This window comes from Tupaia chinensis, unplaced genomic scaffold, assembly GCF_000334495.1.
Source record: "Tupaia chinensis unplaced genomic scaffold, TupChi_1.0 Scaffold143906_1, whole genome shotgun sequence".
NCBI lineage: Eukaryota > Metazoa > Chordata > Mammalia > Scandentia > Tupaiidae > Tupaia > Tupaia belangeri.
The window spans coordinates 1054940-1069443 of record NW_006203757.1 but is presented as its reverse complement, the minus strand read 5'-3'; the positions used below and the strand labels follow the sequence as shown (position 1 = coordinate 1069443).

At 45.4% G+C, this 14504-nt stretch overlaps 1 protein-coding gene and 1 long non-coding RNA gene across 2 annotated transcripts in view; one reads left to right on the top strand and one right to left on the bottom strand.

Annotated features, from left to right (window-relative positions):
* Positions 1-14504, top strand: part of ARHGEF3 (Rho guanine nucleotide exchange factor 3) — a 207100-nt gene that overhangs the window by 62218 nt on the left and 130378 nt on the right. The gene's annotated exons all lie outside the window — the stretch shown is intronic.
* The window catches only part of LOC114005489 (uncharacterized), a 12495-nt gene continuing 6719 nt past the window's right edge, over positions 8729-14504 (bottom strand). The window contains exons 2-3 of the long non-coding RNA XR_003547336.1: positions 11140-11367; positions 8729-8819 (exon numbers count right to left, since the gene is read on the bottom strand). This is a non-coding gene — a long non-coding RNA (uncharacterized LOC114005489). The remainder of the gene's footprint in view (positions 8820-11139; positions 11368-14504) is intronic.

Genomic DNA, 14504 nt, shown 5'->3' with positions numbered 1-14504 from the left:
AATGCCGTGCAGACTACTCAGGGGATGCAGTGGGAACCAATGAAGAAATCAGGGATTCTACGTGGAGAGAAAAAGGTAGAAAAGCTGCCTACTATCTCTTGAAGGTATAGTTTTTAAAAATATGTATTGTTTTGGTTCTAGGATTGAGGAATAACCACTTAGAAGGGCTTCGAATGGGAACAATTCTAATCTTATTTTTTTTCAAATATCTGAGTCTTTTTCCTTGTAGAAAAAAAATGACTGCCCGTCCCTTGGCCTTGTTAGCAGTCACGTGATCTGGCAGCTGAAGAAATACGGCCAGTGGCTGCAGGCTTGGGTGCTTATGTAACATAACTGGCTTTGGGCTCCGTGGCTGGTTTCAAAAGGAAATTGTGTGCCAGGGATTTGGGAAAGCTCTCATATAAATTCTCCAAGAAATAACTTTGCTTAGATCTCACTTATATGGTGATGAGCAAGCTAACTGCTCTTGGGAGGCAGAGTAAAGCCTCTGATGGAGCTCTGGAAACTGCTCTATTTTTTTAATTCCAGTTTTATTGCAGCCAAAGTATCAGCCACTATCTTGATGGATGCTCAGGGGGAAAAAAATTTTTTTTGATTCATTTTGGGAAAATGATGAAACAAAAGACACAAGTAAAATAGGGATACAGAGTCTGGAAAGAGAGCTGTCTGAATGTCTCCAGCAGAGAAGGGAGCTCCCCAGGAGTGGAGGGGGAGGAGGCGTGTGGGTACATGATGTAGGGGTGCAGACTAGAGGAGGGGGGAGCCTCAGGGGACTCAAGCCATGTCTTAAAGAAGATGTGTATCTGGGGTCATCAGGTGGCATGGTGGTTAAGGTGTTGGACTCCCACATGGCCGACCACTGTTCGAGTCCCGGACCTGGTGGCTTGCTTTCTTATTTCCTCTCTCTCTCTCTCTCTCTCTCTCTCTCTCACCAAATCAAATGATAAGAAGAAGAATGAATGAAGTTAAATAAAATAATTCTTTTAAAAAAGAGCAACTCGTGTATACCCATGAGTTACTACCGTAGTAAAGCAGTCATAGGAACAGTTTATCAGCAATAAATACATGAGTGAAGTTGCAAGATGAAACTTGTTGACTTGAGAATCCTTTGGTTTCATATCGGCCCCTGCGGGCTCTGGGGTAAAGGGTTAGAGAAGGAGGCTGGGGTTTCTAAAGCTGTTGAGTCACTGGTCTTCCAGAAAGATATTAAACATGGCCCTCTGTCCCAGAAATGACAGCACCGTGTACCTATATGTAAGGGATAATGTGAGAAGCAAATGAAACCCACAAAGGTTTTTTGTTTGTTTTGTGAGAACTCAGCACCCAGGCTATAGCCACACTACAATCCCTACTCCTCCATTCTTCTCTACGGATTTTGGGATTTGGGGCACACTCCCACCCAGCGTGATTTTCAAACTGCCAGGTCCAGGACCTGAACCACTCATTCAGCCATGTGGGATCAGGCTGCCCTAACCTCCATGCCACCTGCTGCCCAGAAACATTGTTGATAAGGATCTGGTGGTGGTTACTGTGAGGCAGGGGAGGGGAAGCCTTGCTTAAAACCCAAAAAATACAGAAAGCAATTTGGTGTTGGGTCTCGGAACAAACCCGGTAATATCTAAGACCCAGGGATGGCGGTTTGTTGGTGTTTTCCAGAAGGCCTTTACAGCTGTCATGTCCCCGCTGGAGCATAAAGCAGCCCGCCATGGAGGGGAACAAGGGTATGTGAATGCAGCTCCAGTATTTTTAGAATACATTGTTCTCTGATTCTAGAAATGGCCAACCAAGATGAAACTGTGTTTTCAGAGACTCTTCCATGTTTTGGTGCTGCTTTAAGATTGGTATCGAGAAATAGATTATAAAGAATGTTTTCTTTGTTTAGCAATTAAGTGTCTTCTTGTTTCCCCCAGAGGTGAGGAGGACCCATCTATTTTGGGTCATTAGAATTAGTATAACATCATCTTAAAGGCATCAAGACACGGGCATTGTGGGAGGGAAGTGAGACCCGGAAGCAAGAGCTTTTTAGTTGCTTTTAAATAAAAACAGCTAGCTTTTATTGAGCTTTTGCTGGGTGGACTTAACCTAACTCTCTTCTTTGATCTCTGCTGCTACCACTGTCCCCATTTTACAGATGAGAAGAATAAGGCTGTAAGAGGCGAAGGAACCCGATGGACAGGTTATCACCAAACCACACTGTATGTCAATTTGCCTGGAAAAAGAACACACAGAACATAAGTTATTTTTATTTTAAATAAACCAGAGCTCTGTAGCTCCTCATGCAGATATGTAAACAGCTATGTAAGTTTCTGGTTAAAAAAAAAAAAACCCTCTGATTCCATAGGTACAGGATACTTAGGTGCTATTTTGTAATCCCCAGAAACATCCAGAACAAAGTGACTTTACAAAAGACTCGCTCTTGTGTTGGCAGGAGGTGAATGAGTCTTGATTCACTGCAATTAAGATAAAAATAAAGCTCTCTTAGTGGTTTTACTAAATAAAGAACTCGGTACCTGCTGATAATAATCTGCTCAGTTCAGCCTTTTGAGAAAGGCTTCAGTACAGTGAGTTTATTAAGGTGACTTAGTGGGAGGGCTTAGTGGCGATTGCTCAGCTGTGTACCTGTGGGAGTGCGTTCTCTATTCCCCTGCTCCCCAAATAACTTTTATTATATAATAACAAACTATTTTTATTGAGCTCCTATATTTTTTCAGTAGTGCCGTGTCCTTTGCAATTATTTTATTATCACTTCAGTCTCAAAAAAAGCTCTTTAAGGTTTTGGTATATGTGGAAAGAATTGTGGACTAGCCCTGTACCCTAGTGGGTAAGGGAATCAGACCCCACCTGGCCAGCCATGATTTCAAATCCCAGCCCCGGTGGCTGGAAAAACAGCCAGGGTGCATGCACGTGCACGCCCTAAGTCCTGACAGGCTGGAGTATAGAGGAAAAGGGACTGCGATGTGTCACATCCTATGGGGGCTAGAGGTTTCTTTCTCTTTCTTCCTCCCTTGGTCTCTATGGCAACTACACACATCTCTGGCGACTAAAATACAAAGATGTATACATTTGGGGAAACTGAGGCTCTGAGGGGCTAAGTGATTTTTCCAAAGCCACAAAGCTAGCATGCAACACAGCTTAGAACGAATTCCCCAAATATTTTATTTTTGTTTATTGTAGAAACGTTCAAGCATACACAAAATTGAAGGGATAAGTGCAGAGCCCTGTGCGCTGTGTGCCCAGTAAGCCAGCCTTAATGGTCATCACAGTTTACCGGTTTCCCTCACCCATTCCTCCATCCACTCCCCCACCCCTTTTGTTCCTTGGTTAAATTTAAAGAAAATCCCAGCCATCCTATCATTTAATCCATAAGCAAAATCCAAAGGCATTTTAAATGTCACACACTAACATATTGGGCTTTAAAGCTACTTCTTAGCGCAAGACTAAGAAGCACGTTGTGCCCAAGCTCACGGTGCTTATGGTGGTGGTGGTAGTGGGGGGGTCTCCGTCTCCCATGATTGGGCGATGTTCCCAGTGTCTCCTAGGCTTCTCCAGGGCAGGGCCTGCCACCTCTCCCCTGCATCACACCTGCACCACCACGCTCTGCTCTGAGTCGCCAGGCCTAGCAACTCTTTCTAAAGTCCAAGGTAAATGCTAACAAAGATCTCGACTTTTTAAAAATCAGAAGTCAAGGGCCAGCCAGTGGCAGCCATCCTGGAAGGTGGGGCCTAATGAGAAGTGGTCAGGCCATGAGGGATCTGCCCTCATGAATGGGTTCATGTTGGGACCACAGGGTGGGGCTCGTGGTGAAAGAGCCCGTCTGGTCGTCCCTCTCTCTTCTCTGCCTCTGTCTCTCTCCCTGTTGTTCTTGCTCTTCCTTATTCATCTGCCATGGAATTGTTCATCAAGAAGACCCTTGATAGATGCTGGCCTCTCAGTCTTAAACTCCCAGACTCCAGATAAGAGCCAACACATTTCTTTATTTCTTTTCTTTTCTTTCTTTTTTCTTTTTATTTTTTGGAGAGGTTTTTGCTATAGGGCATGTGCACTCGCCAGAAAGACAGAGACAGACAGAGAGATAGAAAGCAAGAAATCACCCCCCCAGGGGCGATGGCCACGCCACAATCCCTTCTCCTTCATTCGCCTCTCGGAATCTTGGTCACGCATGCACATGTGCCCAGTGTGAGTTTAAACCACCAGGTCTAGGACTTGAACCATGGTCAACCACATGGGAGTCCAGTGACACAGCCATTACACCAACCACTGATCCCAAGAGCCAATACATTCACTATAAATTACCCCCTCTATGGTATGTGGTTATAATAGCACAAAATGGACTCAGACCTGTAAGAGGCCGCCTGCCGTGTGCGACATTCAGTGACTCGGTGGAGGTAAGGAAGCACGTGAGAGGAAAGGGGACCACAGCCCACAGGGCTCCTGGGAGACTTTGCTGTTGCCACACGACCACCCTCTGTTTCCTCTTACTCCTGGGAAGTTGATCTAGAGCTGCCCCTCCCACACCCCAATCCTTCAGGCTGACTGTTTTCCGCCTTGCTGCAAGGTTGAGGCAAAGCTGTCCCATTATCTGTTGGCTCAAATCCTAGTGGCAGCAGGTGGAATTGGATTTCTTTTCCTCTGTTTTATTTAAATATTATCTTTAGTACCTGAAATATTTTGATCCTTTTTTTTAATTTTAAAAAATAATTACTTAATTTTGTTATTCTTATTATTTATTTATTTAGTTAGTTTTAATTGGACCAGAGAGAGACAGAGACAATGAAAGGAAGTGAGAAAGCAAGCCACCAGGTCTAGGACTTGAACCACAGTCGACCACGTGGGAGTCAAGTACCTTTAACTACCACACCACCTGCTGGCCCCTTATTTGTTTCTTCTTTTTTTTTTAAGAATTATTTTATTTTGTTTATTATTATTATTTTTTAAATTTGCTATAGGGTACATATACTTTTCAGAGAGAGATGGGGTTAGGGTGAGTGAGAAAGCAAGCTGCCAAGTCTGGGACTTGAACCATGGTTGGCCATGTGCGAGTCCAGTGCCCTAACCACCATACTACCTAGTGGTCCCCCTTTTATTTGTTTTTCAGTAGTCATTTAGGAAAATTAGAAGAGGCAGCAGGATTCCAGACAAAATGCTTTAGAGGTTTCAGGTAGCAATTTCAAGCATTCGGTTTATTAATTTAATAATAAGCCATAAGAAAAGAAGGTTAATGGGTCTTAGAAGAAATAATCCTGGCAGTGTTATTGACCTACCTTGAGCATATCTGTCTGTCTCTATTTCCCTGCCTATAAATCCAGAGTACATTATCCATACTAACAAGATGTTCTGAAGGGAGCTAATAATATTTGAATGTAAACTGAAATCCTGCACAGTAGAAATGAAAATGTTTTGCACTGTTGAGCAGAACTTTGCCTTGAAGCTTTAAATACTTGCCCGACAGTAAGTGCCCACCATGTGCCCCAAGCTGTGCCATAGTCTTCATTTCCTTTTCGTGCGGAATCTTGACAGTGGCCTCAAATGGTAGATATTATCTTCGTTTTGCGAAAGAGGAGTGTGAGACTCAGAGATGTTGTTTACTGAGTCCAAGACCAGAACAGCTCTGAACGGAGATCCTGCCTGCCTCTGCTCTGACCTTGCCGTTGCATCGGGTGTATGGAAGTAACTCATCCCTCACTCAGATGGTCATCACGGTGACTTTTACTGAAGTCAGTGGCCGCTTTCTAGAAATCGGAGGAGCAGAACGTAAAGGAATCGCCCTCTTGTATGTCTCTGTTCTGTAAGAGAAAGCGTGATAGGAAAGGTGTTATATAGTGTCAAAGATGGAATTGCATAGTATTTACATCTTTTATATTTTAAAAGATGTAAATATATATCCACATGATAGAATGCAATGCAGTCGTTTAAAAAGAAAAAGGAAAAAAATTAACAAAGGGAGGGAAGAAGGAAGGAAAAAACCTTAGTTTAAGATGAAAAATTGGGGGGCCAACAGATGGCGTAGCAGTTATGTTGCTGGACTCCCCCATGGCCACCCGCAGGTCAAGTCCCAGACCTGATGGCTTGAAAATCACACTGGGAATGTGTGCATGCATGCCCAAGATCCCAGGAGGGAAATGGAGACGGGATTACGGCATGGCCATCCCTCCTGGGGTGGGGAGGGGATGATTTCTCACTTTCCCTCTTACTGTCTCTCTCTCTCTCCAGCAAGCACATATGCCCTAAGGCAAAAGTCTCTCTCAAAAAAAAAACCATGAAAAATTGGGGGCCAGCAGGTGGTGTAGTGGTTTAAATACTGGACTCCCACATGGCCAACTGTGGTTCAAGTCCTGAACCCGGCAGCTTGAAGCTCATGCCTGGCACATATGCATGTATCCCCAAAATCCCAAGAGGAGAATGGAGGAGAAGGGATTGTGATGCGTCCTTCTCTCCTGGTGGGAGGGTAACTTCTCACTGTCTCTCTGACTTCAGCTAGCACACGTACCTATTGCAAAAATCTCTCTTGGGGGAAAAAAAAAACATGAAAAATTTGCCAAGATATTGTTTTAGATTTTAGAAAGCAAGTTACAGGAGCCACCAGGTAGCGTGATGGTTAAGGTGGTGTGTTCCCACATGGCCAGCCATGGTTTGAGTCCCACTCCTGGCAGCTTGACAATCACACTGGGCCCATGTGTGTGCATGCCCAGAATCCCATAGCAGAGTGGAAGAGAAAGGATTGCAGCATGGTCATCCCCTCTGGAGGGTGATTTCTCACTTTCCTCTTTCTGTCTCTCTCCAGCAAGCATGTATACCCTATGGCAAAATTAAAAAAAAAAAAAAGTTACAGTGCTTATCCAAAGCCTAGTGATTAACAGAGCTGGACCCCACATGGCCAACTGCAGTTCAAATCCCGGCCCCATGGCTTGAGAAACATACCAAGGACATGTGCATCAGAGTCCAAAATCCTGACAGGATGGTGAAACGGAGAAGGGATTGTGGTGTGGCCACACCCTCATCAGGGAGTGCTTTCTCTCTGTCCGTCTCTGCCTGTCTCTGTGTCTCTCTCTCTGGTGAATGCACATACCCACTGGCAGTTTTTTGAAAAGAGCAAGTTACAGAACTAGGGTGCCATTTATGTGCTAACTTCAACAGCCACAAAGCGATTCTATTATTATTTCTTTTTACGAGAGGGCCTCTCTGCATTGCCTCAGGCTGAGCTCCAACTGGCCATCCTCTGGCCTCAGCCTCCTGCGTAGCTGGGATCAGAGGCCCACGCCACCGTGTCAAGTTATTTTTCAAAAATACTGAAGTGCATAGAAAGCAGCCTGCGAAGCTAACCCTGAAAATCCATTGCAATGGTTCCCTCTGATGAGAGGGCCAGGTATCGGCCCCCCTGGGAGTCAGGGGGACTTCAATGTTTCACGTTTGACGTTTTTGCAAAGAACTCATGTTCATGGATTACTTGTGTCATTGGAAGTTTTTAAATTAAAAAGCAAAATACGGAACACAGTCAGCCCTCCTCACGAGGAGCCTCCGCCAGAAGTCGTGGTTACTCATCTGAGCAGTAAAGTGAAAGAATGAACTAAAAATACCACGTCACCAAGAGGACATTTTCCGGCAGAGATTTGTGGATCAGTGGGGGCTTTGATGTCTGGCCGTCGTCGGACAGGGTGCTTACTCAGGGGTCAGGTATGGGCACCCTGAGCAGAGTCCGGGGGTGAGCCACCTGGGGACAGGGAGATGAATGAGCAGTTCTTGTTCCCTGCAGGCACCTCTGACCCTTCCCACGTCAACTTATGCTGGGTAATCCTCAGGACTAGATGATCGGGGGACGGGGAGGAAAAGGCACTCAAGTTAGGTGATCCACAGAAAGGTAAAGAAGAAACTCATCTTTGGAGATAAAAACCTTGGCTTCTAGGCATCTGCTGGGGTCGTTTGACGTGCAGGATGGTGAACGTACCAGTTGGGCACCAGCGTAATGAGACTGGACTGAACTCCATTGCTCGCTGGGCCAGGTCGTTTCATTCCTAGGAGAAAAGGCATGAGAATGCTTGGCTAGTTCTCTAGCTCTTGCCAACTATATGACTGATGCAAAATTAGCAGGTCCCCAGGAGGAAGCTCCAGGTTAGATCGGCTGTGGTGTAATTTTTCTTTCTAATCTGCATTAAACACATATATGACTATCAACATAATGTTAATTAGCCACGTACATCTTAAACATCTCCTATTTAGGGGGTCAGCAGGTGAGGTCATCTTAAACATCTCATATTTAAGGGGCCAGTCCAGTAGTGGTTGGGGTACTGGACTGCCACACGGTTGAAAATGGTTCGAGTCCTCCACACGGTTGAAAATGGTTCGAGTCCTGGACCCAACAGCTTGAAATTCATGGTAGGTATGTGTGCATGCACACCCAAAATCTTGAGGGAAGAATGAAGGAGAGAGGGTTGTGACGTGGCCACCCTCCCCCCAAGGGGTGATTTCTTACTTTCTGTCTCTATGTCTCTGTCTCTTTGGTGAGCGCCTGTGCGTGAGCCACCTGGGGACAGGGAGATGAATGAGCAGTTCTTGTTCCCTGCAGGCACCTCTGACCCTTCCCACGTCAACTTATGCTGGGTAATCCTCAGGACTAGATGATCGGGGGACGGGGAGGAAAAGGCACTCAAGTTAGGTGATCCACAGAAAGGTAAAGAAGAAACTCATCTTTGGAGATAAAAACCTTGGCTTCTAGGCATCTGCTGGGGTCGTTTGACGTGCAGGATGGTGAACGTACCAGTTGGGCACCAGCGTAATGAGACTGGACTGAACTCCATTGCTCGCTGGGCCAGGTCGTTTCATTCCTAGGAGAAAAGGCATGAGAATGCTTGGCTAGTTCTCTAGCTCTTGCCAACTATATGACTGATGCAAAATTAGCAGGTCCCCAGGAGGAAGCTCCAGGTTAGATCGGCTGTGGTGTAATTTTTCTTTCTAATCTGCATTAAACACATATATGACTATCAACATAATGTTAATTAGCCACGTACATCTTAAACATCTCCTATTTAGGGGGTCAGCAGGTGAGGTCATCTTAAACATCTCATATTTAAGGGGCCAGTCCAGTAGTGGTTGGGGTACTGGACTGCCACACGGTTGAAAATGGTTCGAGTCCTCCACACGGTTGAAAATGGTTCGAGTCCTGGACCCAACAGCTTGAAATTCATGGTAGGTATGTGTGCATGCACACCCAAAATCTTGAGGGAAGAATGAAGGAGAGAGGGTTGTGACGTGGCCACCCTCCCCCCAAGGGGTGATTTCTTACTTTCTGTCTCTATGTCTCTGTCTCTTTGGTGAGCGCCTGTGCCCTATAGCAAAAATCTCTAAAAAAAAATCATCGTTAACAAGTGGTGCCTCGAGAAACACTATCAGATGAGCTGGGGTGTTGGGGGAGAATTAAGTTCAGATCTTGCCCCACAACTACCTTGGTAACCTGAGAACTGGACCTTCTTAGTCTCGATCTCCTCAAGTCAAAGTGGGCCTCCTAGCAGTGCCTCCTTCAGGGCAGCTGGGAAAGATCCCCGATCGAACACACAGTGAACATGTAGGGCCTACACAATGTTAGCAGAAGAAAAAGATGTTGTGCAAGTAACACAACAAATGCCAAAAATCTCGATTAAATGTAATCTCTGCAAAAAAATGCTGCCATACTTCAGTGATAGGAGAGTGTTCAACTTCTTGTTTTGGAAAATTCATGTTTGCATAAGGCTCCTCTCCCTGCCCCGAAACCATTCCCTTTTGGTTCTTTTTTATTAACACTTTGAAGGTAATTCATGGAATTTCCTATTTCAAATCAGTCTGATGGCTGAAAAAGGCAAAGCACAGAAGTGGTTACATAGCTACTCTGAAATGCATAGAGTCAGACCCAGGAATTTTTCTAATTAAATGGTCTTTGCCAGGGTGCAGTCTCTAAGTCTGAAACTGTGTAACAAAGCCTTAGGTCTCATCAGATCCTGGGTGCTTATGTTTAAATTTTGTATCCAATACTTCTGCTCTGGGTCTTGTGCCTGCCAATTAACTCTGAGTAGGAAAGTGAAGTTTTCTCAGCTACTCTGAGTGTGACTGACTGCCTGCCTTGAAGAAGAAAGTGGTGTGAGCTGTGCGGAGTTGATGGCCCCTAACTGGGTAAGCTGCGTCTCGATGGAGGCCCTCAAAGATCTTGCGTCACATGGACAAACAGCCTTGGAAAGTGGCTAAAACAGAGATTCGGTTGGGGAAGCCCACCAGACAGGAAGCTGCCAAGTTCTCTTGCCACCTCTTTAGAACTTCTGCCTGATTGCTGGTGGCATTGTCTAGAACTTTTCCTGCCATTGCTACTTTAGGCCAAGATTCAAGCCAAGGTTAAAAGACATCTCTGTTTTTTTGTTTTGAGAGAGAGAGATTTTTTGCTATAGGACATGTGCGCTTGCCAGAGAGACAGAAAGCGAGAAATCATCCCCAGGGAGGATGGCCATGCCGCAATCCCTTCTTCTCCATTCCCCTCTCGGGATCTTGGGCACGCACGCACAAGTGTCCGGTGTGAGCTTGAAGCTGCTGGGTCTGGGACTCAAACTGCGGTTGGCCACGTGGGAGTCCAACACCTTAACCACGATGCCTCCTCCTGGTCCTGCCATATCTCACTCTTGCATTCAGACGTTGCTGTGGGCATATCTAAGAATCTTAATGATTTGAATAATCTTAATGATTTCAGTAAAGTTGGCCAGCCTGTGGCCTGGTGGTTAAGGAGTTAGATCCCACATGGCCCACCTTATGGTTTGAATCCCAGCCCTGATGGCTTAAAAAACATGCCGGGCACATGCACACACATGCCCAGAATCTGAAAAGAGGGAGAAATGGAGGAGGGAGAATTGCAGTGTGACCAGTCCTCATGGGGTAAGGGGCGCAAGCTTGCTCTCTCTCTCAATCTTTCTCTCTTTCTCTGTCTCTGTCTCTCTGTCTCCCTCTGACAAGCATACATGCCCCCTAGCAAATTAAGAAAAAAAGAAGCGCATTTAAGAAAGCAGCATCCTAGACATTTTTATCTAAAAAAGGAAAACACTTTCGTCTTTATCTGAAAAATAAGTGAAAATTGTATGTGTGTATTTATATAGATAGATTTTCTTTTTTTTGCTTTTATTTTATGCTGACCTTATTCCTACGCCACACATTTCTGTTGATTCAGTTTCTTCTGGGCTATCTTTGCTTTGCAACCTCCTCTTCTGGTTTAGGAGTAATTTGCTCCTTTCAGTGCGGATCGTCTCGATGTGGCGGGGGAGCTCGCGTGTGGGTTGTTCTGGCCATGCGCATGGTAGTACCTCGTGCATCTTGGTGCCTTGTTTACTTGAATATTCACAGAGACCACAGAATGTGTTGGGTCTTCGGATAAGTCATGTGGATTTTCACATAGAAACACAGAAAAATATGTCGTGAGTTTTCCCACAACCCAGTACATTGAAACCCCTAAGTTCAGCATTACTTTCTGCATTTTTAAGCATGCACAACAAAAATTCAGCACACTTTTGGGGCCACCAACCGTGTGTCCAGCCCCACTCTGTGGCCTGGGCACACCTACCAGCCCTGCCGTTGTAACGAAGGAATGGTTCACTCCACATCTGTGAAGTGACATCTCGGATACTTGGTGGCTTTTTGCGTATGCACACTCTGGAGAGACGGGGCAGTTTCACAGGTGCTCTTAACGTGAACACGAACAGGGACCAGCAGATGGCAGAATGGTTACGTTGCTGGACTCCCATGTAGTTGACCGAGGTTCAAGTTCTGCACCCGGTGACTTGAAACACACCAGGTGTGTGTGCGTGCGTGCCTGAAATCCCAAGAGAAGAATGGAAGAGAGGGGATCATGGAGTGGCCATCCTCTCTGAGAGGTTATTTTTCACTTTCTCTCTTTCTCTGTCTCTCCGGCAAGCGCACTTGCCCTGCAGCAAAAATCACTCTCAAAAAGAAAAAGCCAACACGAAGATTTGAATCTTTTGATTTGCATGACTTTGTGGGGTTCTCTGGATCAATTGACTACTGAACTATTTTCAAAGATCATCTTTAGGCCACTTACAAGAAGCGTGAAAAAAAAATTTTTAATTGTTAAAAAATTTTTCAATTGTTAAAAAAAATTTAGAATTATTTTATTTAACTTTATTTATTGTATTTAATCTGATGAGAGGGACAAAGTGAGTGAGTAAGAGAGAGAGAGAGCAAGCAAGCAAGCGAAAGCAAGCCACCAGGTCCTGGCCACGTGGGAGTCCAATGCCCTTAACCACCACGCCACTTACTGGCTCCCTATTTTTAAAAATTTTTTAAATAAATAGCATTAATTTTATGATATGTCACAAGGTAAATTTCCAAATGCCTTCTTGGCTGCTGGTCCAGCCATTCAGGAATGTCTTCTCAGTTTTAAAATGAGGTGCATTACGAGGTCGCTGGAAGCATGAGTCAGGCCAGAACGGGCCCCCATCCTGGCGTCTCACACACACTTTTATTGGCTGTTTACGATGTTCATTCACAGCGCTGTGCTGAGCCCCTCAGCAAACACACTTCTCATCTCCCATGAGACACGAGACGGATAGACCGTGAACTGTGGCCCAGGGAGCGTGTGTTGTAACAGAGGTACTTTTAAAAGCAGATGTCCGATGGGAGCCTCAGCCTTCCCATCTGTGAAATGTGGGGCCAGAATGCCATCTCTGTCCTGCCCGGCTTTGGGACTCTGGGAGGCTGCAGCCGTGCAGACAACCCTCAGAACGTTTGTAAATACACCGTCAGACACAGTAAATATTTATGTCCCCTAAATCAGGGTGTTTTTTTCCTGTTGTTGACCATTGTTGGCTGACTCTCCCAGATACCGCCTGGGTTTTCTACTGAGGATGGCAGGGATCTGGGATGGTCTTACACACTAACCTCTTTGCCTCAAAGTCCTAAAAATATCCACCTACGAACAAGGTGGACTGCCAGAGCTGCCTGCTCATCCCCCATTTCCTGTGAGCGGTTTGAAGGAAAAGGCAGAGGATGACACGCTGCCAGATGAGATAATGCCTGGGGTCTGGTGGTTGAAGTCATCCCCAAGAAGCTTCCTGTCAGATGAAACGCTTCCGGCCGGAGAGCACCAGGCCGGACCACTCTCTTTCCCAGATTTTACAGACGGTGGAGCAGGCTCGCTTTCTCATGGCTGGTCATGAGAGGACTGGTCATTCCCGTTCTCAGTGGGGGTGATGGGATGATCCTTTATCCTGACTTGTCAGGTTCTAAAGGAAGGGAACCCTCTAGAGTCAAAGGATCCTGCCATGGGGCTGGCCCAATGGCCTCATGGGTAAGACAGCTGGATCCCACATGACTGACTATATGGTTCAAATCCTGGACCCAACAGTTTAAAAAAACACACCAGGTGCACATGGGTGGCCATGCCCCATTTGGTGGGGCGGGGGAGGCACCCTCTTCCTCCCTCTCTTTGTCTTTCTCTCTCTAGTGAGAGCACAAGCTTTCTGACAGTTGTTTAAGGGGTCTTACCATGGTGCTGTTGATACAAGCAAACCCAGTCAGTGCAAACTTAGCTGCCAGACCCCGTGAGATTTGGGGAGAGGGTGCAAAATGTAGAAGATCTGATGAGATAACCAAGACCTCATTCTTCTTTTTTTTTCCCTATATTTTTAATAATAATCTTTCATTTTAGAAGAATTTTAGGTTTACCAAAAAAATTGCAAAGATAGTGCAGATTTCCCGTAAACGTCTCGCTTCGCTCCCCTGATGTTAACATCTTACATAACCACAGTGTCCTTGTCGAAATGATGAAAGTAACGCTGTGCAGCACTGCCAAGGAAACCACAGGCTCTACAGACTCTCCTTAGATGCCCCTCCTTCTTATTCTTTAAGACGAAAATGTTAGGGCTGGCCCCATTGCCTGTCAGGGACCAGATCCCATATGGCCAACCACGTGGTTTGGATCCCTGTCCAGTACTTTAAAAACATGCTGGGCACGTGGGTGTATCCGAACTCTCAACTGGATGGAGAAATGAAGGAGAAGGGCTTGTAACTGACCACGCTCCATCGGGGGACACTTTCTCCCTCTCTCTCTTTCTCTGGGAAGTACACACACACCCCCTGACAAATAAAAAAAAATTTAGAAGTAGCTAAATATGTATATGCATACATACACACACACAGACAGACACCACCGCTACATATATTCTGACTTTTGAAATATATAAAAATACAAAATGTATGCAAGTGCATACATTTATCTAGTTATGTGCATAGAAATTATGGTTGTGTGTGTGTGTGTGTGTGTGTGTGAAGTGTATTTATTTCTTCCATAAAAGAGAACTAGAGAGAGACCACTCCCAACAGGGTCTTCTTTTTTCTTAAAGAATTGTTTTATTTAACCTTATTTATTTTTAAAATTTGACCAGAGAGAGACAGAGTAAGAGAGAGAGAGGAAGTGAGAAAGCGAGCCACCAGGTCTGGGACTTGAACTGTGGTTGGCCATGTGGGAGTCCAGCGCCTTTAACTAC